The 26,329-nt window shown below is 33.1% G+C and overlaps 1 long non-coding RNA gene across 1 annotated transcript; it reads left to right on the top strand.

Annotated features, from left to right (window-relative positions):
- Nucleotides 1-20,494: 20,494 nt before the first annotated feature.
- Nucleotides 20,495-24,521, top strand: LOC132712884 (uncharacterized). Its single transcript, XR_009623372.1, has 4 exons — nucleotides 20,495-20,654; nucleotides 23,075-23,172; nucleotides 23,650-23,718; nucleotides 24,239-24,521. It is a non-coding gene; the product is annotated as an uncharacterized LOC132712884 (long non-coding RNA).
- The last annotated feature ends 1,808 nt before the right edge of the window (nucleotides 24,522-26,329 follow it).

The following is a 26,329-nucleotide window of genomic DNA, read 5'->3' as shown; positions in this document are numbered from 1 at the left end:
TCATAATTTTAAACAAACTTGATACATTAGGACAATATATCATAAAGCAAGAATAAAGATCAACAATTCAAAGGCAACACAAGTGAAGATTAACTCCCTTACATAAATGTTTCTAAAAACTTCTAGTCCGTCTACTTTGCTTAAAACTAAGTTTTCCGTGTCAATAATTGTGTTTACTGTTTGCTCTTTAAGTAGTTCTCAAAACCGGCACAAATTCCTGTACAAGCGCCAAATATCGTGGATGATCACCTTGTGCATATACATCTATATCATTTGTAAGACACACTAGTCCAATACCATTCTCCAAATCTGCTTGAGCCACCTTACCTCCATGGCCCGGGTGTCTAAAAGCAATACATCCCTGAAATATAATAACATATCTAACAAGTATCTGTAAGATGTATTGACAGGCATTTATCTTTCAGTTTACAGGCCTATTTGTTTCTTGACATTACTGATTCGTATCAAGACATTTTACATTGCTTTGTCATCAAAAAACGAATTTGATATATGATTTTTATCGTTCATTTTTAAACAAAGTTAAGTTGCAAAGGTGGTTTATTTGACTGACTAAAATTATTTGCATTTAACCAAAAAAGGAAAAATAACGTACGTTAGGATTATTTGGCAACTTTATGCATGCACTGTATGATGCACATAGCCAAGTTACATGGTCAATCCCTGACACTATGGGCGTAGCTTATTTATTAATTGATTTATTGGACATGAACTTGTTCCCCTTCTCTGTCATCACTCCATTAGCCAAAATGCCATAAAGTTAAGCATATGCACATGCGGTGCCAGATGAAAATGCTGACGATATGGGAATTTCACGCAGATGTGGATTATTGTGCGAAAATATTTTTTTTAATGCGTTTATTTAAGGTCGCCGCCGGAAAGCCCATATGGGCGACCGTACACTCAAGTCGGGCCATCCTAGAGCGTCCCGCCGAGATTTTTTCGTCGATATTTTTTCCAGCTTTATTGGTGGAGGAAGACCCCAGGTGCCCCTTCGGGCATTATTTCAGGCAGGAGCGGGCACCTGGGTAGAACCACCGACCTTCCGTAAGCCAGCTGGGTGGCTTCCTCACATGAAAGATTTCGACCCGAGTGAGGATCGAACCTACAGCGGTGAGGGACCTGTGATCTCAAATCAGCGACCTTAACCACTCGGCCACGGAGGCCCCTGTGCGAAAAAAGACAAGTGTTACATTATTTGACTTAACGTCAAACTGTATAGGAATAAGAGTATTATATTGTTTGAATGGAACAGTACGTTTCCAATCTAATATGCACAAATAATGTTTGTCTTTAACATTGTATAGCTCAGAATATCAATGATTTTGCATGTAATTGTATAGTTATCAAACCAAAAGATTTGTAAATGAATTAAGAAATATACGTTTACAAGTGTGTAGTCAAGATAGATTTCTTTAATCATCGGCAACCACTGCCAATATTCCAAAATATAATACAGGGTAAATACACAAAAAATTGCAACAACAGTCACAGAAGAACGAATATATCAAATGGATTCTGCAGATGTCAATGCACACAGAAAGGTGCATTAGAGATATTCTTGTATAAAAGTATACTTTTATAATGTTATTTTGGCGTTTTGTTATCTGTGTTTCTTGATATAAAAACATTTTTTGGCCATGCTTTCCATATGCTAATGCATGTCATATGACATATTTGTTTTGTCGATTCCGCCCTGAGTCATGCATATTGAAAACACGCAACAACGTCGCATCTGTCCGTTAATGCATGTTTTTCTCCGTAAATGTATATTTGCGCCTTGAACTTCATGAGAGCAGATCAGTTCTTGAAACCAGCGTGTACATTATTTCAGGATATTACAGGAAAACAGAAATGACGTTGCTTTAAATAAATAATTTAGAATCAACATAATTAAGTACAAAAAAACGCAGGATTTAATGTTTAAGCGAAGATTCTTATTCCAAATGTTCTACTTTTTTGGGGGGGGGTGGGGGTGGGGGGGGGTTATAAGGCATAGATGATGACCTGTTTGATATCTTAAGTCCGAATGAAGCATGATATTTTTACCTCAGCAAGTTTCACCACAGTCTTTGTAGAACGTGGAAATACTGATTTTGGAAACAAAACAAAATTGGCAAATATCTTGGCATTTTTTGGTACCAAATATGCTTTCAATAAGAATTTTTCGAAATGGGATCTTGATTAATTCGCGCAGCTCTGTAAACTGGTCGTTTCAAGTATTCATCCAAGTTCATGTCAAGACCTGGAGATGGAAAGAATGCATGTAAGATTTGTCTTGTACCACAATACCTCAGTATCTGTGAATCCATTAGACCGATGTATGATTCGATCGCATCGTTCAGCCAGTTATGAAAGCAAAAATAGGGCTTGTTAGGACAGGACATGTACAATTCAATTTAACCTACTTTCTTGTGCACATATTCTTTTGAAAATTTGCAATACTCAGTATCATTTATTGAATAGAGTAGACCATGTAACCTCTATCTATATTAATGAAACTAAAGAATATAAAATAACTTTTTTTTGTTTAATTAGATTTAAAATTCTTGATATTTATACCTTGTATATCAACAATTTCTTCTTTAAATATTTTAGTTATTTCTCGGCCTTTTGGATCTGCTTTTCTAACCAAAGTGTCCACATATGGGCCGTATGACACCGTATGGTAACTTAAAGCTTGGCCTGCAAAGTAACATGAAATGTATTTAGAATTTATCAATTTTTATTCTTTATTATAACTAGTACATGTATATACAAAAAACACAACTAAAACAATGTCTTATTCGTCACAATTATAGCATAATAATGTAATATTTGCAGGTGTATTTGCAATCTTATCATACTTTTTTTATTTTAAACTGAAATTTAAGAAAAAATATTAACATTTGTTTTTAAAGTCTTAGAATTGTTCAAAAACATGAAGAGTATGCATTCTTTTTTATTCATACTTTTAATTACTCTTGATGTTGTTATTCTATTTTGTATACCATGATGGGGTGTTGTGACCTGGAATAAAATAGTAAATATTCCATAGGGCTGATATGTATGACGAAAAGTAAAATATGAAAATGTGAAATGATTCTCACATTAAGAGAATACCATTAAATGTGAACTACTTTGCGATAAAGATAGCAACATATAAGCAAAGTGGTACTTTTAATGCCATAAAAAATGTATTTTTTCGCTGTAACTGTACTTATAACCAAAACTCAAAAGAAACTAAATTTGGCTCAAATATACGGGCAATAATTAATTATTTTTTTGGAAACTGTAACAGGACACCATAATAAAAGCCGTTTCAAAAATAAATGTGATATCATGTTTAGGTTTAATGGGAAATTTTATGCTCTCTTGTGGATAACCTGCTGGTCAGGATGTTTTATGTCGTGCTAATATCCGTTCAATTATTGTCAGTCCTGCTTTTACAATTAAAGAAAGATATCCAAATAATTTATGAAAATCATTAGCAATATATTATATGTAGTATATGAAAGTGAAATCGTTTGCAGGTATTATATAAGAACAAAGCGACGGATATTGCATTAGCTCCCTGATATTATGCACGGCTATACAAGCATAACACTTTTAAATGCAATACAATGTATATGTAAATACTTTTTTGTTTATTTGTTACTGGTCAATTTTCAGCAGACTACCTTCGGTCTCGCGAGATAACTAATTCCCAACGCTTCTCGTTTCATAAAACATAGCCTTAGAAAGCTACTACAACGTTTTCTGTTAACTATTCGCCTACATATTCTAAGAGGAATCACAGCATTCAATTTATTTAATTCTATTAGTTATTACACCGACAACGCGGAAAGTTCTCAACATCAGTTTCGTAAAAACAGGCAGGATGACCCATAAAACTTTTTAAGACGGCTTGTATTTAATCTGTGAAGTAATATAAACATTTGAATCAAATTAAGAAATAGTATCTCTTTGCTTATATATGCACCCATAGCCTGTTTCGTTAAATATATGCACATAAAACGCTGTACTCTTCGCTTCATATTTTGTTTTTGAATTGATTTGCTTTAGTTTATAGATTTCACAGCAGGTAAATTTGTCCACATTTTACCGGTAATTATATTTGGCGTCGAGTGTCTGCATCTACAGACAAACTTCTTTCGCTCGGACTCGAAGGGCCTGTACAAATTTGTTCAAGCCAACCGATGTTGAAGTATTACAATGACTTGTAATGTGTTATTTTACGGAGGATATTGCCGTGAACGCTATCCGTGCGTTTTGTGTTTCCATTCACATAGATAGGTTAGTTGTACGACAATTACTAACTTAGTATATAATACACACAAATACAACCTCTGCAGAGCAACACATAAATGCGAGACAACAAGTTTTGTTGTCGCTGAGGGACATCGCTCTAGAGAAGTTTAATGTATTGTGAAGTCATTCTTTGAGAACGTTTGAAACTTTAATTGATTTAGAAGGTACTTGCTTCTGGGGAGATTGCACTGTATTCCCCTTACATACTACATTCGACAAATATATAGTGAATTTTTCTAGTATTAAATTTTCTGCTAGGATGCGAGTATAAAGAAAAGTTTATTAATCTATTAGCAAGTTACAAAGGTCAAAAGCATGCAAGAATTCTGAACTGAGGGTAATTTCTAATGCTCACTATATGAAAATGCTATGAAAATGCAATGAACCATTTAGGCATGTTATGTGCAATATTTCACTTCAAATTATGTCTGGAAAATGAACCTTGCAAATTTTCTACTAGCTATGATGTTAACATCATTAGGTTTTTTAGCGTTATGTAACTTAATCAACAGGATTTCATTGAAATCATGCGGCAAACAGATCAGTTTATATTAGCCTGGTTATTGATGGTACCTGTTTTGTGGTTTTAAACTGTATCGTTCTTGAATCAATTTGTTAGTGTTTCTTTATACTTTCTGTACCCTTTGATGTTGCGGAGGGTCATGTGTTATTAGATGTATTATATATTTACAGCTTTTCATCTTAGCATATGCATTATAAGTAAATTGCAACAATTTCCTTTTTAATCAGTGTTTCCTACAGATGACATAGAACATTTATTTTGAATTTATTTATTATTACACAGGCAATAAAATCCTCGTAAATTTGCAGCTTTGAAATATTGCAATCATGACATAAAGTACACGCTTTGAGTTGGAGTTGTTGTACAATTGCTTGGGGGAACTGACACCCAAATTATGTTATTACGCAATATTGAATGTTCATTCATGGTTCGGTAAGCTACAGTTACACAGAACCATATGGTCAGCGATGGAAGCACAATTTAGAAACCGAGTCACCTTCTATCAGACATTGTTTCAGCACAGGTATCAAACACAGACAGTAATGACCTAGATACTGACCATACAACAGTCAAATATAGTACACCAAATAAACCGGTTAACAAATAAATTGCATGACTTTTTTCACAAGTTTTGAATATACATGTGTCTGGACTGGAACCTAAAACAGCTGTAGATTTAACCAAAAGAATCGGGACTTTCAAACCTGTCCGATTTAAAGATAAAGAGTCTAAATCCACATTTAAACAACATCTTAGAAAAGTAATTGCGCACAATTCTCCCTTTAATATTTCAGATCAGTTCCCATAAGAGATCATGGACAGACGCCGCGCTCTTATACCGGGAATGATCAAGGTCAGAGGAGCGGGGAAAAAGGATGGTCCTTGTACGAGACAAGCTGTACATTGACAGCAAGCTCTACATTCCAGATGCCAGCATCAACTCAAAATGATCAAGCTAGGGTCACGGAGAAACGATGATTTGAACATTGAATCCTGGAATGTAAACGGTTTGATAAAGTGTTTGACTGATGAAGACGTCGTGAATATTGTGACTTTTTTCTGATAATTGACAGAGTAATAAGGACAATTATAATATTGATGGATATAAATCAGTAGAATTTCCTAGAAGGGAAAGCTCGAAGGCTAATAGGGGTCATTTTTTTTTTTTTTTTTTTTTGTTATAAAGAAATATATAAGGATGGAATAAGTATTAGTGACAAAGATTACTCAGGTATTATCATGGTAAAAGAATCTTTTTCGATTAATACGAGACATGTATGTTTGTTTTCTTTATATACATGTACCACCTAGTAACTCTAAATATTGCAATTTGCATAAAATTGGATTTTGTCAAGTCGCTTGAATTAAACAGTCGAATATATACGGAATTAGACACTGTGTCAATAATTTGCGAATCGAATTCAAGGTGCGGAAAAAAGTCTGATATTATACAAAACAGAACAGATTTTAATAGATTTATATATGTGTTACATGAAAATGAATATTGTATTAATGAAATTCAAGATTTTCTATGGATAGACCTGTCAATACCTCAGGTATATAAGTGTAAGATATATGTAGAAGAAATCGGTTTAAAATTGTAAATGAGCGTTGTTGTAACGATACTGGGATTTAACCAATATGATTCCGAACGGGAATTGTTTGATCGATACCGTTATATGCTCTAACGAGTTATTTTCCTTTATTTCTCGATGTTTATACATGCTCTGCAAATGCACCTATACAGATTTATAATAATATATGTCATATGTTGCGATTCTAGGGGTACGTTGGGCGATAACGGGACCATATTCCATCATATGGTATATTCTTTACCTTAATTTAACAATTTGTTACGTGTAAATTTTTTTATTACACCTGTGAAATTATGAAATTACAACTTCATTTATTACGGCGAAATTTCGTCATCCTATAAGCCTGCTATTGTATAGCACGCGACTCATCTGGCGGCCCAATGACAGATGAAATTTCTGGTAAAACTAACGGAAACACCCGTCTGATATGCAAGAAAAAAAAAGTTTAAATGTCTTATGTGAAAATGTTATATGTAAAAATGTTATGATTGCAATTGTTTGTAAACTTCGTTTGAAAGAAGAAAAGTTGTAAGATTATAAAAAATATTATGTCAAGAGAAATGCACGTTATTGTTAATATTGCCCAAAGGGGTACGGCTCATTGAATGTTCACAAAATATGCATTTGATTGTACATTTAATATCCAAAGTCAGACGATTCCAATAACACTATATACTTATATATAGACAAGGGTACAACTCCTATAAGAAGGTATCTATGTCCAATCAGAGTTTTCTGCCTTGCAGTTTTATAAACGATATAGCATTAATAAAAAGGATTAGGAAAAAAGATGATACCCTGCACCGTGTTGGCATATATTCTTTTCTGTTTGTACTTTTATTACTCTAAAAGCCTAATAAGTTGACAATTTCCTTGACTTCACATTTGCCCCAGCTCCCTTTATATTCAATCATTGTTTGTGATATTCATTCTTGTAGACTTTGTGCAACAACACGTGTTTACGACATCTAGTGTCTACAATGGAAAAAACACTAAACGATAAGAATATTTTGATCATTTTGCTTCCTTCTATTTTACAATTTAACATTTTAAATGGACATGTCATGTGACCACGTACCGGGACACTATCTTGATTAAGTATTCGTATAGACTTACACTGCCCCTTCGTCAGTACGAACTGTACAACAAAAAACAACTACCTGCTGCCACCCTCAACTGATAGATCTACCCAGAGTACTTGCTGTTTCACACTAGAATGCATCCAATGAAGAAGGTTCAAATGCACAGAAGGAATACAAGAAGACCCAACCATGCCCGCTGCCCGTTTCAATCTGCTGATCATGCCGGACCAGACGAGCTAGTTAACCCACCGGCGCTATCTTAAAATATACCATGTCTCCAAGGGATTCAGACTTCAGGGACAATTAATATAAAAAATCCACTAATGTGTGATGATTCGAGCATAACTCGAACAAAGGTCTGTGGGACGCTATCTTAACCTGTGGAAGTCGTGTAAATCGAGTAAAAGAAGTCGTGTTAATCGTGCTAGTCCGTACTATATCAAATTGGAACCGTACATCAATCGTATTTATTCGTATGCAAGTCGTGTGCAAACCTTACTTGACCGGGTATATCCGTGCTTTATTCGTACATACTCGTGCTACATTCGAATCTAACTCGTAAAACAATAATAAACAGGCACGGTTGTAACTCAATACTCGTACCAGTCAACCCGTGTATAACCGAGTATAGCGTATTGAAACCATGAGTCCAACCGTGTTCTTTGTGAGACAGCCTTTATCGCAGTAAATACGAGTACATCATCCTGCCCGTCCAAAGTGTTCATGTGCTGCCCTCCTTATACGCTTCCGTACGCTCCCTTCGTAGCTCAATGAATAAACTAACGTTATTTCACGTTAAAAAAGTGAACGAAAGTGAAACATTCGACCGATGTCGAACATTTGATAACAATTGATAACAAATATTGCTGACACGATCAAGTCTGACACTCTGGCAACAAAATTAAAACTATAATATAACAACCACAACTAGTACGATTCACGTGCAATACATCAAATCTGCATGAATGTAAATATGAAAAGAAATATTCTTTTAAAAGCTAAACATGAATATAAGGAGCCCGTATAATTTGATTCTTCATATGTTTCACTAAATTCTTTATTTTGTTCCCTCACAATATTTATAATAACTTAAACAGATATCCAAATTTCCGACCCGAAGGCATTTTCAGTTAATTTAGCTTAACCATAAATACTCTGAAATATTGCTAAGCCGAAATGTTTGTGCTGAACATTTTTGACCCGAAAGGTATTTCTAATCAAAGGAATCCGAAATTTCAGTCCCCGAAGGCATTTTTAATTAATTTAGCTAAACCATAAAGACTCTGAAATAATGCTGAGCCGAGATGTTTGTGCTGAACATTTTCGACCCGAAAGGTATTTCTAACCAAAGAAAGATACAAGGGGCAAGGTCAGGTGAATACGGAGAATGGGGGAGCACAACAATTTTATTTCTGCTGCACTAAAGGCGCCTTGTGTGATGACTGGTTGTCAACCCCACCCCCGCAATCTGACATTGGCCAAACCTGTTGTGGGTCTTCGTTTTTGTTTAGTTTGTCTTGTAAATTCCGCATTGAACTTAACAGATTTGCCTTTAGAAACAGCAACCTAAATGGCGGGACCATGAGTTGTGAAGATAATGGCATACAGTGCAATATTAAACAAACGAATAACTGATTAAAACGACAAATTTATTGTGTTCCCTACGTGCAAATTACATAAAAATGTCTTTACACTCTATGCAAAGATGACAACGTACCAGACCGTATTTCAATGGCATATTCTGATTTCCTATCAACCACGTTTTATTACAGTATACGAGTAGACAATGGCGAGCTATAAACATAGCTCAGCTATTGCGAACGGAAATTAATGAGTCTGGCATCAATGAACTTGTATATCTAGCCGATAAGCTTCATTTCCTTGTGTTTTTTACAATATTTAACAATATAACGTTCATGTAATGTTCTACATGCATCATATTGGAACACATAGTAAAAAATTTAAGACATATTATAAAACATAAAATGAGTATTGGAACATAATTACACACTATATACACTAGTAAACAGTAGAGAAAAAAATCCTAAAGTACTCCCAAACGGCAAAATTGAAAATAATACAGACTAGGTTTGAGTGAGTCTGTTCATTGAACTGTAAAGTGCTAGATACGGTCTACGCTTTACCAGAATGTTTGTTTGTTTGTGTGTTTGTTTGTTTCATTTTACGCCTTTTTCCAACAGTATTTCAGTCATATAGGCGGGTAGTTTCCTAACCATCGTTCCTGGAGAGTTACACCAGTACTAGACTACCTTCCTCCGCGCTAAACTACCAAAGCATCTCCCGGGGATCGAACCCACGCCAGAGAGGTACAATCTGCTTTCGTTCAATATGTTTTACAACCAATATCACTGTTTAGAAATTCCTTAATCTAGTATTCTACGCTATGCCATTTAAATGCTCATTTTATACATTCCTAAATGATTGTTAGGTAATTTCGTGGTCAAATAAACATAAGTCAACTTACGCCCGTATCCGTTCGTTCATTTGATGTTATATTTCAGCAAATAGAAATATTTGAATTGATTAAGACTCACATGTCCATTCCATGTAAACGATCTTTATAGACCAGATGCTATTGATAACAAATAACATTCTGGGCATACATTTTCAAGTTTTAGACTTCTCGTGCAAAACAATTTAATTAGACGTGCGAATTTTCTATCTTCAGAAAAGTTACATTTAAATATAGGTGTGTTTTACTTATAATAATGGACCCTATAGCAAAACCGCTGTCAAGGTTAAAAGGAAACACAAGCAAAATTTTCATTTCTTGGTTTAAAATTTTCATTTAATATTCTGTAAATGTCCTCAAAATTAGTACACTAGACAGTGAAAGGAGCACACAGATTTTCTGACTATAATGATTAAAATGGTGGTTTCCTTACTTGACCCACGTGGTTCAGGTTAGGGCATTAAGATTTCACAAAAGTTGCCACAGAACCCTGAAAACATAAAAGAACATGTCAAATATATTACATAGAGTTGTTTAAATCAAACAATATCCACAATATCTGTTATTGTTACTTCCATGGTTCGTTCAAGTTGCATGACTTGTTTTAAAACTACTCGGTGATTCTGACAGCGTCTAAATTTCTTTCAACATATATTGATATATTTACATATAAAACATTTATACATAAATTCATGCTGGGACATTAAAAAATGTCATTTTAGCTTAATTTGAGTGCATAAAATCATTTTAATATTTTTGTCATCAATTTGCCTGAGAATCCCTTTAATATTCCAAAACCCGTTATATGTAGGAATATCTGCATAATTATGTAATAGTAGGTTATGTGTATCTATCTATATGGATGCTACGTATATGCTAATGGGCGTTATTCTTTAAACATATCATTTATAAGCTCTGTGATATACTGCGCCGATTTTGTGCTCTATCATAAATGTTTTTCTAACATCAAATTCTTTTTTATTTATGTAAATCTTTTAAGTGTATATAAAGATATATCTCTGTTGTCTGCAGGTTACAAAATTTAGTTTGAATTTTGAGATAGAATAAGATTAAAATTCGTGTGTATGAAAGAAATAATAGGTATATCATATATCCTAGTGAGAGAATGAACGGTTAAATACTAAGTAAAATAGTGAAAAATATTAAATTCCGCAACATCTTATTATGTTAAGTACAGTATTCAAGACAGTGTGTCAAAAACCGAAACATACAACACAATTAAAAATTATAGAAATAGCATAACTTTACCATTTTAAAATTATAGCAAAACACATGTCATTAGTTTAATCGTATACCATTTAAATTAAATGAAGAGTCATGTCGTATAGTGTAACAACATTAGATCTTTCAAAGATGTTATGAAAATGAATTCATTTTGCCATTTAAAAACCTTATATACTTGAAATATGAATCTGCTGTAGTATTATATTTACGGATTTATACATAACTCTGTTTATATTTTACATTATTATCTTTTTCTATTTTCATTTTATACATAGTTGAGAGAATAATCGATCTAAAAATCCAACGGAAACATCTGCTTACATATGTATAAAGGTGAAGAAAAATAAAATGTATCTATCTACGGAAACGATGGACATGATAGTTCTATTAACTTTTCTATGTCTTGGACTTTCGGTAAGCATGCCACTTTGCAAATGTTGTTACAGATATGACGCAGATCTTTATGGTAGTAATGATAAATTCATTTTTCATGAATGTTTTTCTACTCATGAGGCCAGCCAGTTCGTGCCTGAAACAATGCAAGAAAATCGGAGGCCTTCCTTCAACTATAAAGCCGGGAAAACGCCATGACTAAGTCGCTGTGACTTAAAACAAAATAAAAAACAATCATTATTAGTTTTTATTTTTACTTTTGTCTTTCCCTAGTTAAATAGTTTACATATAAGTAATGTAAAACCGTTTATCAATTAGAGCGTTTGGCTTTTGATAAACAAACAAGGCACTTCAGAATCGAGCTTTACTTGGTGAACGACCAATTTACTTTTAATTTATTATGAAATCTTACTTTAAGGGACCAATTCGATACTGCTGATGTAAAAAGGTGATTGCTTTACAGATGAGCTAGTCTAGAACTGATTGTTTTAAATAGATACGACGATTGCATTTGGCAAAACCCCTCAAAATGATTATTGATTCAATAGTTCAACTGCTTCAGGGTTGGTGAGGGGCACACGAGGTCCTTATCCACCAGCGAAACTTATGACGTTTACAGCATTGAGGTTAAATCAAGAAAAAATATGCAGGATTTGGATGTGTACTTTCTTCTCCTTTATACCCAACTAACAACTACAACTAATCTCATTAGTCGGAGAAGTAATCAAATTATCAACATTTTCTGTTCAGAGCTGGTATTGTGATATAAGAAAAGGCATTCTAGCAGGAAAACAAACACATTAGTAAGTAAAGATAGTTTCAGATAATCTGATAAAGCCAATCGTTTGTAAAACAGACATCATTTTAACGACTGAATTCTTAAACTGGCTGTGTCAGACTCGTATTCAGCAAATGCTTTCTGTCCGCTAATGCATGTTTGTCTGCAGTTTTACTATCATTGTGTGCAAGCGATGTATCGTCACCTTAATGCAATAACTGATTGCCCACCATTAAAATTAGAAGGACTTATTTCGTTATTGCAATAAAGAGACGGTATGAGATTAATATGAATACTGGTGACTTATTTACACTTTTTGATGCTGAATTTGTAAATATATAACCTTCATTCGAACAGCATTTCCGTATTTTTAATATTGTTCATTATCCTTATTCAAGATATGATTCCCCTGTGAAAAGCAACGACATTGCTTTTTCTACGTGAAAAGAAACGGCATTGCTTTTTCTACGTGAAAAAACAACGACGTTGGTTTTTTGTACGTGAAAAGAAACGGCATTGCTTTTTGTACGTGAAAAGCAACGAAATTGCTTTTTCTACATGAAAAGAAACGACATTGCTTTTTCTACGTGAAAAGAAACGGCATTCCTTTTTCTACGTGAAAAGCAACGACATTGCTTTTTCTACGTCAAAATTTGCAAATTCAACAACAGAAAAAAGATCACTCCTCAAAATGTTTGTATGACCTCGATATCAAAATTGGGATTGTAAAATTCGTGGTCAAATAAACATAAGTCAACTTACGCCCGTATCCGTTCGTTCATTTGATGTTATATTTCAGCAAATAGAAATATTTGAATTGATTAAGACTCACATGTCCATTCCATGTAAACGATCTTTATAGACCAGATGCTATTGATAACAAATAACATTCTGGGCATACATTTTCAAGTTTTAGACTTCTCGTGCAAAACAATTTAATTAGACGTGCGAATTTTCTATCTTCAGAAAAGTTACATTTAAATATAGGTGTGTGTTTACTTATAATAATGGACCCTATAGCAAAAACCGCTGTCAAGGTTAAAGGAAACACAAGCAAAATTTTCATTTCTTAGTTTAAAATTTTCATTTAATATTCTGTAAATGTCCTCAAAATTAGTACACTAGACAGTGAAAGGAGCACACAGATTTTCTGACTATAATGATTAAAATGGTGGTTTTCTTACTTGACCCACGTGGTTCAGGTTAGGCATTAAGATTTCACAAAAGTTGCCACAGAAGCCTGAAAAACATAAAAGAACATGTCAAATATATTACATAGAGTTGTTTAAATCAAACAATATCCACAATATCTGTTATTGTTACTTCCATGGTTTGTTCAAGTTACATGACTTGTTTTAAAACTACTCGGTGATTCTGACAGCGTCTAAATTTCTTTCAAACATATATTTGATATATTTACATATAAAACATTTATACATAAATTCATGCTGGGACATTAAAAAATTGTCATTTTAGCTTAATTTGAGTGCATAAAATAATTTTAATATTTTTGTCATCAATTTGCCTGAGAATCCCTTTAATATTCCAAAACCCGTTATATGTAGAATATCTGCATAATTATGTAATAGTAGGTTATGTGTATCTATCTATATGGATGCTACGTATATGCTAATTGGCGTTATTCTTTAAACATATCATTTATAAGCTCTGTGATATACTGCGCCGATTTTGTGCTCTATCATAAATGTTTTTCTAACATCAAATTCTTTTTTATTTATGTAAATCTTTTTAAGTGTATATAAAGATATATCTCTGTTGTCTGCAGGTTACAAAATTTAGTTTGAATTTTGAGATAGAATAAGATTAAAATTCGTGTGTATGAAAGAAATAATAGGTATATCATATATCCTAGTGAGAGAATGAACGGTTAAATACTAAGTAAAATAGTGAAAAATATTAAATTCCGCAACATTTTATTATGTTAAGTACAGTATTCAAGACAGTGTGTCAAAAACCGAAACATACAAACACAATTAAAAATTATAGAAATAGCATAACTTTACCATTTTAAAATTATAGCAAAACACATGTCATTAGTTAATCGTATACCATTTAAACATTAAATGAAGAAAAAAAGGTCATGTCGTATAGTGTAACAACATTAGATCTTTCAAAGATGTTATGAAAATGAATTCATTTTGCCATTTAAAAACCTTATATACTTGAAATATGAATCTGCTGTAGTATTATATTTTACGGACTTATACATAACTCTGTTTATATTTTACATTATTATCTTTTTCATTTTTCATTTTATACATAGTTGAGAGAATAATCGATCTAAAAATCCAACGGAAACATCTGCTTACATATGTATAAAGGTGAAGAAAAATAAAATGTATCTATCTACGGAAACGATGGACATGATAGTTCTATTAACTTTTCTATGTCTTGGACTTTCGGTAAGCATGCCACTTTGCAAATGTTGTTACAGATATGACGCAGATCTTTATGGTAGTAATGATAAAATTCATTTTTCATGAATGTTTTTCTACTCATGAGGCCAGCCAGTTCGTGCCTGAAACAATGCAAGAAAATCGGAGGCCTTCCTTCAACTATAAAGCCGGGAAAACGCCATGACTAAGTCGCTGTGACTTAAAACAAAATAAAAAACAATCATTATTAGTTTTTATTTTTACTTTTGTCTTTCCCTAGTTAAATAGTTTACATATAAGTAATGTAAAACCGTTTATCAATTAGAGCGTTTGGCTTTTGATAAACAAACAAGGCACTTCAGAATCGAGCTTTACTTGGTGAACGACCAATTTACTTTTAATTTATTATGAAATCTTACTTTAAGGGACCAATTCGATACTGCTGATGTAAAAAGGTGATTGCTTTACAGATGAGCTAGTCTTGAACTGATTGTTTAAAATAGATACGACGATTGCATTTGGCAAAACCCCTCAAAATGATTATTGATTCAATAGTTCAACTGCTTCAGGGTTGGTGAGGGGCACACGACGTCCTTTTCTACCAGCGAAACTTATGACGTTTACAGCATTGGGGTGACGTTAAATCAAGAAAAAATATTCAGGATTTGGATGTGTACTTTCTTCTCCTTTATACCCAACTAACAACTACAACTAATCTCATTAGTCGGAGAAGTAATCAAATTATCAACATTTTCTGTTCAGAACTGGTATTGTGATATAAGAAAAGGCATTCTAGCAGGAAAACAAACACATAAGTAAGTAAAGATAGTTTCAGATAATCTGATAAAGCCAGTCGTTTGTAAAACAGACATCATTTTAACGACTGAATTCTTAAACTGGCTGTGTCAGACTCGTATTCAGCAAATGCTTTCTGTCCGCTAATGCATGTTTGTCTGCAGTTTTACTATCATTGTGTGCAAGCGATGTATCGTCACCTTAATGCAATAACTGATTGCCCACTATTAAAATTAGAAGGATTTCGTTATTGCAATAAAGAGACGGTATGAGATTAATATGAATACTGGTGACTTATTTACACTTTTTGATGCTGAATTTGTAAATATATAACCTTCATTCGAACAGCATTTCCGTATTTTTAATATTGTTCATTATCCTTATTCAAGATATGATTCCCCTGTGAAAAGCAACGACATTGCTTTTTCTACGTGAAAAGAAACGGCATTGCTTTTTCTACGTGAAAAAGAACGACATTGGTTTTTTCTACGTGAAAAGAAACGGCACTGCTTTTTGTACGTGAAAAGCAACGAAATTGCTTTTTCTACATGAAAAGAAACGACATTGCTTTTTCTACGTGAAAAGAAACGGCATTGCTTTTTCTACGTTAAAAAGCAACGACATTGCTTTTTCTACGTCAAAATTTGCGAATTCAACAACAGAAAAAAAGATCACTCCTCAAAATGTTTGTATGACCTCGATATCAAAAATTGGGATTGTAAAATCAATTTCATTAATTAAGTATAGGTTAGTGTTATTTTGTAAGCATTTGCAAAATTAAATTGATCATGATCGACCAATTTAAGATGATTCAGCATTATCAGCCTTGATTTTCACTAAGTTGTTCCAAAGTGAAAGTAGGCAAAATTCATATAAAAATAAAGCTAGCAATGTAAAATGATGACCAATTTGCAATTTCACTTCCAAGTCAATGTTTTAAGGACCAAGATAAATTAACTAAAAATAAAAACAATATTTACGTTGAATCTGCTTGATTTCTGAAGACCATGAACAATATATCATGAATGGCAAAATCCAGCTTAAAGTATGTTGTAGTGCAGGCAGAATCACCTTAATGTCGAAAATGCTTACTTATAACCACTAGCCAATTAGGTGTTTGAAATTAGTTTTATAAAACTGTCGAGTATACTGATAAAGTTTGGCCGATTTACCAAAGTAAATGAGTTGTGATTTATTTCCTTTGAAATACTACAATCCTATTGGACAAAAAATATTTTCAAACACAAATCAGTCTTTTTTGTAAAGGAACAGTGTCTGTCACAGACAACATTTTTGATCTATTGTCGAAATCATCCTAAAATTATGTACTTTAGGGCCTGATGACATTTACTAAAATAAAGGATGAACAAATTTTACTTTTAGGTAATTATGATGTTGAAGAATAAACCCAAGGTATTTATTTATTAGACGCCGCGTGCACGCTGGGGCTGGTAGATATGCATTCGTCTATTCAGCAATAGGGAATATTTTAGTATTGCTGTTGTATATTTTTCTTTTGTTTTAACAAAATCAAACTGTTTTCACATTCTCTAATTAAAATAGATTTTCTGATGTACAACATGTCACCGTGTTTTAAGGAATCAAAATAAACGTTTAACTGAAGGGATAGTGCCATGTTAGAATATCATATTCTTTTTTATTTTCATCGTTTTTTATTACCTAATAAATAAGGTGTTTTATTAACCTAAAAATAAAGTGTAAATTAGCCAGTCTATATTCTAACGACGAAAACTGAACAAGTGGTATGACTTAAATACCAAACGGATATTTTTTGGTGCAACGGGCGCAACGGACATGTTTTTTTTTTTCAACGTAAGCTATGCTTGTTCGTGAAAATTGACATTTAAGTTAAAAAGAAAGATTAACCGAGTGAAATAGTAAGTTTGTTTAAAATGTATCACAAATATTTGCAATAGGTTGTTTTAAAGGATTCTATGACGATTAGATTGATTGTTTATTACATTTAGTACTTCTGTATCTAAATTCCCCGGTAAGTGAATTGCAAACAAATATGGAATCTTGTGTTCAATCAAATAGTTTTATCTTTCATAAATAAGTAAGTAAAACGTAACTAAGAATTGATTATGTTTAACAGTTTATTCATAACTATTTTTTGATATTACAGATATATTTTTGCTATTTGTAATATAACAGAATAGTTCGTCCTCATAATAATTAGAATATTATCCCATTATTCCATGGGCATTTTGTGAAAAATGGCTGTTTTCATTGAAAAACCTCTCTTTACAAGTTCAAATTGCTATAAAACAATAAAATTGCTCCAATACTAATCAATCTTGGCACAAATGTTAACTGGACCATTGCCTTTGCAACAACATGCTCAGTCTTAAATTTCCTGCTACCATGGCAACGAGGGGACATCTCAAATTTGCCAAAAATCACTATTTTGCATTGATTTTTTCAATCAAAATTGATTTCAAAGTGTTGCAACTTCTCAATGGATTGATAGTGAGTCAAAGGATTTTCAGCATTGGTTACATGTTACCTTATGATACACCTGGGGTCATTCTTAGTCCCTCACAAGTCCAAAATTTTCTTGGTGATGAGGAGGACTGCCGCCCCCTTCAAATCCCCTTAACAGAAGGGAGCACATCCCTCTTCTAGCAACCACTTGATGTATCTTTTGGATAGGTGTAGTCGCCGAGAAAATGGTCACTTTTTAAACAACATTTTAAAAAAAACAAGTATTGGGCCCTAAATATGGCATTTTTCATTTGAGACAACATACAAGGGGGTGGGTTAAAAGGCGTAGAAAGGCGTTTATATCTGGTAATGGGCTGACAGAAAATGATGAAAATACCTGAAATTACCTAACATATCGCTTTTTTTCATGTTAAAACATGGCCTTTGATATAATTTTGGAGAAAAGTTGTTGTTTTCTAGAATTTTTTTTTCATAAACACATTACCGCATAAGCATTTTGTGAAAAATGGCTATTTTCATTGAAAAGTCTCTCGTTACAAGTTTAAATTCCTATAAAACTATAAAAACTGCTCCAATACTAATCAAACTTGGCACAAATGCTGACCGGACCATTGCCTTTGTAACAACATGCTTAGTCTTAAATATCCTGTTACCATGGCAACGAGGGGACAAAATCCAAAATCACTATTTTGCCTAGATTTTTTTCCATTAACATTGATTTTAAAGTGTTGCATTGTCTTAATGAATTGAGATAGTGTCAAAGGCTTTTCAGCGTTGTTTACGCGTAACCTTATGATCCACTTGGGGTCATTTTTAGCCTCTCACAAGTGCAAACCCTTCTTGGCGATGAGGGGGACTGCCGCCCTCCTTCAAACCACCCAAACAGAAGTGGGCACATCCCTTGGCAACCCCTTGATGTATATTTTGGATAGGTGTAGGCCCCGAAAACGTGGTCACTTTCTCAAACAAAATCAAGTGCTGGGGACTGAAATCGACCAAAATTCGATATTATAGGACACATGATTTCACCACCTTTAAATTAGTATACCAATCACTTTATTTTTACTTGTTATCCAATTTTTTTTTTTTGTTGCTTCAACCAGACCTTTCGATCTTTGTCGCAACAGACAAACATTTCAGAATTTCAGACGTGGCATTACTTTTGTGAATTTATGCGAAATTCTACTTTTTCACAAAAATATGAAACTTAATTATCAAACAACGAGCACATTGAAAAATTGATAAATGCTTTGAATAATCAATTGTAATAGAGAACAATTATCAAGGCTGTTTTTGTACATTACCCGTTACTGTTCACATCACTTGTCGGCTTCTTTGATGTGCAACATCAACATTTAACTTGTTTATTTATTTGTTTACACAAAACACGTTGTCAGATAAACATAGTGAACAGCTGAGTTTGCAGCGCGTTCCCACGACACAGTTTACTAAAAGATGTAAAGTAGTCAACAAGTGTAAGAGTGATAAGGTTGAGGGGTGATATTTAATGCATAAAGCCTCTTTAAACTAGTTTTTTAAGTACTTTACGGATATGACTGATGTATTTTTAAACAAAAAATAAGGAACACTGTTTACTAATATTACATGCCAAGTGGTAGCGCACCTAGTTTTGAATATGAATTCTGAATACCTTAAGGGGTGTGAGGCATTATCAGGCATATAGTTTGTACTTTGTTATGGTTATTTTTAGATGGGTCTATTTGACATCTGAAATTGTATATAGTGATATTTATTCTTAGCAAGTTTATGAAAAAAAGACGTAAATTGATAAATCAATGTTGCTAATTGTTCTTAATTACACAGTGAATGCACAAAATCATTGCTAAACTTAAAAGTACAGCTAAATATTCTTTTCAAATAATAATTATGTTTTTACATATAATTACCCATTTGCAATGAATAACAGATACAAATTATGCTCAGTCACACTCCTTATAAGGCCACAATAGTATGACACAAAGTTGTTTACGCCCAATTACTCATGTTTTGTTATATAAATCAAACTGATTTTGAAGCGGATAGGCTTTTCTGTTTGTCCGAATCATATCCTTATCATGAAAAGCTGGTCACTACTATATAACTTAAAGTGTTTTGCTCACGAACCAGGTCTATAGATTTCATAAGTGAAAAGAAAATCTGCTGAAGGCACTGCGAAATATTCATATTATTTGGCACGAATGGTCGACATTAAAAGATGGTGTCTCCTGTACCTACTCTTACGAGGCAAATGGAAAAAAAGGCAATCATGAAACAATGAGTGTATTTATTTAGTTAACATTAAAATTAACGCTTCTTTCGTGACAAAATACTGCTCACCGAGCGGTACTGTACTTAATCATCTTTCATGCTCTCAATTCATTTAATAGTTTTAAAAAAAAACATGTTATTTCCGCATGCACAGGCGCTTGCACAGGTAGACAAAAATGAATTTATTTCGCAATCTTATGTGACGTTAAGTGTATGCGTACCGGATAGTGAATATAAAAGCAGAAACATTTTTTTGACATTTAAACTGTTTGTATAATTTATTTAAGTCGAGATATTTTTTCAAGTTGTGCATAGGAGTTCGTTTCTTAGAAGTAAGTATTGCTCTTTTATACGTTTTACATATTTATTTGTCTGATATAGATTTTGTGAATAATTGAAGTGATAGGAGCAATTAAGTCATTATCAGTTTCAAGATTAAAAAGCAAAAACCGTTTTGTCGAGCAACATTCTATTAAAAGCAAACAGTTTGATTGCTGCTGAGATTCATTGCTCTACAGATGTTAAATTTACTAAGAAGTCTTACTCTAGGGACAAATTCGATACTGCTGATGTAAAAAGGTGGTTGCTGTACAGATGGGCACAACCTCTCTAGATGTTAAGTGTTTCAAATTCGTTCATAAACTTGATAGGATTTTAAAAACTTAAATATGATATTGACTTTGCTCATTTGAAATAGAAAAATAAAAATTAAATTTTTAAAATCGGGCTCGTATCTCTGTAAAAATTTAAAACTGAAAAATTGGATCAAAAAATTAAAGTGTTTTTACACCCTTTAAATTTTCAACATAAAAAGGATTTTTAAAATGTAAAAGGGAGGGTTCCCCAATCTCTTTAAAAGGGGCTCAAAATAACTTTTCCGTTTTTAAATCTGGACCGGGGCCTAATAGGGAAATTTTTTCAATTCCCCTTTCCCCACACAGCCAATCTCGGCGACTTTCTTTTTTTTTTAAAACGATGGGGTTTTAAATTTGTTTCCTAGGAAAATAAAATACTGAGTGGGAAAAATTTCCCACGTTTTCAAGAAAAATTAGGGCCCGGCCCCCATATAGCCGACAGATAAACTGCAAAACAATCTTGCCATTAATAATTGACTCAATTATTACATGTTATTTTGTAACAAAAATTATTCAAATGTTATTTTGCTAATCAAAAATTTGTTTAACTTCAACGGATAACGGTATTTTTATACTTGTTCTAATACCTTTGTAAAAACGGATTTGATTGCTTGACTAAAAATAAATCCGACTTATAAAGAAGGCGAAATATATACGGTCGCCATCAGATCTACATAAAGGAAATAAGTAGATCTGAGCTAGTCAGATTGGATGGTTCTCTATGGTACCGCTGCTCTCTTTATTTTCAGCAAATTAATTAAACTTACAATTTAAATTGTATTTATCTGTTACATCTTGGCTGTAAACTACACATGCCATTCGAAGAATAAGTCAATCAGCCATGTTTTGAATTAGTACTAAAATTGACTGACAAACTTTAATACCATGGCAGCTCTTGAAATGTGTAATATTGATTTCATTTAGGTACACTTTTAAAAAAAAAATCCTTACTGTTACTTTAGATAAAGTTTGATTTTTTTACAGACCACTGTTACTTCCTTAGAACAGTATTACAAATTAACCAGATAAAGACAAGAAATCATTGTTTGGCTTCGAGTTGTAAAACTTAAATAATGAAAACGTCTTTGAGCATATTAATTACACCATTTTCATATGAGAAAGAAAATTAAAAAAAATATTCTGAGTTTTTACTATATAATTTGATATTAAGTAGAATTTTTTAAGGCGCGTGGGGGAAGGGTGCGGTTTGTGGCAGCGAATGACGTCACAGCAGTTTCAGCAGACAAATTTACACTTGTGACAAAAACAGATAAATAAATGAATAATTCAGAGTTGAATGTTTCATGAAATCTAAACTATACTACATTATACTATAGAAAACAAACAAAAACTCGAATAAGTCAATCAGCCATGTTTTGAATTAGTACTAAAATTGACTGACAAACTTTAATACCATGGCAGCTCTTGAAATGTGTAATATTGATTTCATTTAGGTACACTTTTTAAAAAAAATCCTTACTGTTACTTTAGATAAAGTTTGATTTTTTTTACAGACCACTGTTACTTCCTTAGAACAGTATTACAAATTAACCAGATAAAGACAAGAAATCATTGTTTGGCTTCGAGTTGTAAAACTTAAATAATGAAAACGTCTTTGAGCATGCATATTAATTCCACCATTTTCATATGGGGAAAAGTTTTTATTATGTAATTTGATATTAAGTAGAATTTTTTTAAGGCGCGTGGGGGAAGGGTGCGGTTTGTGGCAGCGAATGACGTCACAGCAGTTTCAGCAGACAAATTTACACTTGTGACAAAAATAGATAAATAAATGAATAATTCAGAGTTGAATGTTTCATGAAATCTATACTATACTACATTATACTATAGAAAACAAACAAAAACTCGTATAAAATGCCTTATTTCATTAACGTAGTACAGTTGAGTACGTTACTTTTAATGTCACATATGTTATTGGATCAAATGTCTTGGCTGTAATATCGAGAGCACAATAACGCTGTGAAATGAATATTGATATCCGAAAAAAATACAATGTTGGCTGACGAAGGTACATTACATTTACTTGTAGTTGAAATCAAACAACAGATGTTTTACATGCAACGTAATTTACATGTGATTCCCATTCTATCTCACAGGAAAGTAAAGATGGACAGAAAAGTATTGGTAGCTTTTGTATTTCTTGGACTCCTGGTTGCAATCTCGAATTGCGAATGCCAACCAGATTGTGATATTGGTACGTGTTTATTTCTATTGTTTGACGTACATTGTAAATGATAAGTGATTCATTAAGGCATGCATTTTAATTCATATCGGTATTATTTTCAATTTTATTCAAATCATGCCTGTATATATATTTTCATCAGTTATCATAATAAGTTCATATTTTTTCTGATCTATAAGCGTGCGATTTTTTGTTTGGATGGGAGGTTGGGATTTAAAATACAAACTTTTTTTGACAGTTAATATAATCCATGTTGCCTTTAACAATCTATTATTATAATATGATTCATTATATTCTAAATTCATTATCAATTTATATGATTCACTGAATTCGCGTCATTTTAAGGCTAGCTCATCTAACACGTTAAATGTATATTCATCTAATTAAAATTCCAGTGTGATATGCTAAAACTGCTCGAATATAAAAACCTAACATTGATTCAAACACATTTTTTAAGTTGAGATGTATGATTTCATTTTAAATTTTCAGGTCCACCAGGCCTACGATCTGTTGATTTGCGTGCAACAAATCACATCAATAAGATCATCAAACGTGAAGGTAAATTAAATGAGGTGTTAACTCACTTTTAAAAGATCTTTTAGATATCATTCGTAAACAATCATTTGCTGCATTACAGTTTGCAGTCATGAATATCATATTACATATACGTATCTCCATCAAACTGCACAAAATATCAACGTAAGCCGCAAGTGGCTAACTCCGTATGGATTTTAAAATTGTTATCTGTCCGCTGATTAGTATGTGCACTATAATCAACATATGTTAAAGCGAAATAAGTCATTTATAGGGTAATTTGTAAATTTTTTCAACATTTTTACTTTTCAACAACTTATTTTGAACATCAAAAATGTAATTTAACTCCCATGATTTAACTCTTTAACACATTTTGCATCGAAGCTTTGAAATTCATATAGAGTTCACCAATATATTTTGTTTAATCTGAATGCTCAGTCAATTTAATCAATCTTGTTTTTATTATAAGAGATTACTATTCTAAATTTATAAAGATATATTTTTCATTTTCCACATAATACATCTTGCCGTTCTATCATTTTAGATGGACGCATAAAAAGGGATATGAAAAAAAGAAACGATTAAGAGAAAAGTTATAGATCCACGTGAACCTCTTCTTTCTAAAATGATTTTACTATAGCTAAATAATGCCTTTGACGTATACAATCGTGAAAACAATGGATAACGTAACACTGAAGACCATTGCTAAATAAATATTTGTTTATTTGGAAACTCTAGAATCTTATATATTATTAAATAAAAAATATACACTTCAAACTTTTTTGTACATTTGCGTTAATATCACTGAATAAATATGACCACTAGTATACTGAATTCACTTTTATGTTTTAATTTAGCTAGTTAAGGAATAAGAAACATTTTTGGTTGGGGTTTACGTCGCACCCAACACTGTAAAGGTCATATGACGACTTTCCTTCCAGCTTTTCCGTCCGAGCCTTGTTCCTGAGGATGTTGACACTGCATTAACGTTGCCCGGAACGATCACCAAATATGTTCTTTGATTGTCCATTTTGCCCCCAAATCATGATGCTGCCACCGCCAAAACTGTCTCGTTTCTGCACGCAACATTGGGCAAATTTGTCGTTTCGTGGCGAGTAAACACTGGCCGAACTGTAAGCAAACCTGACCCTGAAACGTGACTTGTCACTGTAAATTACGCTTCGCCATTGGGCCCGGGTCTTGAGCCAGTGTCGTCAAGCCAAAGCCTAGCGGGTGGCTCTGTGACACGCAGTTAGAATTTGTCCGGTATAAGGTCGACACGCACGAATTGGTGCTCTATCTTGTCTGAGACGATAACGTTCCTTTGAGCCGAGCTCCTCATTAGTCTTAGAGCTACTGTTCAGGTTTGGGGGTAAAGAAATTACGTAAATGTGTAAACGTAATAAAGCGGTTGTCCCTATGATACGTCGCCGGGGCCTTCCTGATATCTGCCCATCCGTTACTGACCCATTAATTGCATACCGAGTTGTCAGACCTAGGCATTTACGGTACATGTCAATAACGTGCATATAAAGTCATCGTTAATCCTCTATATAGCCAATAAAAGATCGTGTTTAGCACTGACCTCTAAGTACATTGACCTCGAAGGTAGGTGCCCAGGTATAGTGCATCACACATTGACTGATTATTGCCAACATTTGTGTCAAGAAACTTCAAAATCCTATGATCTATGAAAAGGTTATTGACTTGACACCACAAATACCCTCGAACAGACAATATAAATCTTTGACCTCCAACTGTGACCTTAACCTTGGACGTATGCATCTAGTTGTTGCGCATGCACATTGTCTCTTTATTGTGAATATTTGTGCCAAATATTCTTCAAATACATTGATCTATGAAGAAGTTATGGACCGGACACAAAATATACCCTGTAACAAACTATGTTAGTATTTGACCTCCAACTAAGACCTTGACTTTTGAAGTAGGCGCAAGACACATCGTATTATTATTTTGAACATTTCTGCCTAATAGCTTTAAAATCCCTTGAAATATGGAGAAATTATGAAGCAGACAGAAAATATACCCTGTAACAGACTATGTAAATCTTTGACCTCCAACTGAGACCTTGACCTTAGAGGAAGACAACTGCTTTTTTTGCACATGACACATTGTCTAAATTTGAACATCTATGCCAAATATTTTCAAATCCCTTCATGGATAAGAAAGTTATGGACCGGAGACGACAGATACCCTCAAATAGATAAATTAATTAATGTTGACATTAAATCACCAAGTGTGACATTGATCCTCGATGTAAAGGTTTGGTTTTTTGCGCATGACACATCGTCTTGATATAATAAACATTTGTGCAAAGTTATTTCAAATTCCTTTGATATGTGATATAGTTATGTACCGGACTATAAAATGTGACGAACGGAGAGGCGGACGGACGAAAAGACAGACAAACTTCTCTTTCCCCCTTTCTCCTTCGAAAAGGCGGCGGGGACAATTAAAACCATATGACCGTCCTATTTTAGTTTTGTGATTGTAAAAACATGTCCTCACATTATATCAAGATACAAACACGTGAAAGTCATGCGGCATTTCATTGAACATATGAAGGCAATACTGATTTAAATCAACACAAAAACATAATTGAATTCAGTGAGAA

This window comes from Ruditapes philippinarum, unplaced genomic scaffold (assembly GCF_026571515.1).
Source record: "Ruditapes philippinarum isolate M1 unplaced genomic scaffold, ASM2657151v2 ctg774_1_1_1_1, whole genome shotgun sequence".
NCBI classification, from domain to species: Eukaryota; Metazoa; Mollusca; class Bivalvia; order Venerida; family Veneridae; genus Ruditapes; species Ruditapes philippinarum.
The sequence above is the reverse complement of the archived record's forward strand: the minus strand, read 5'-3'. Positions and strand labels throughout refer to the sequence as shown.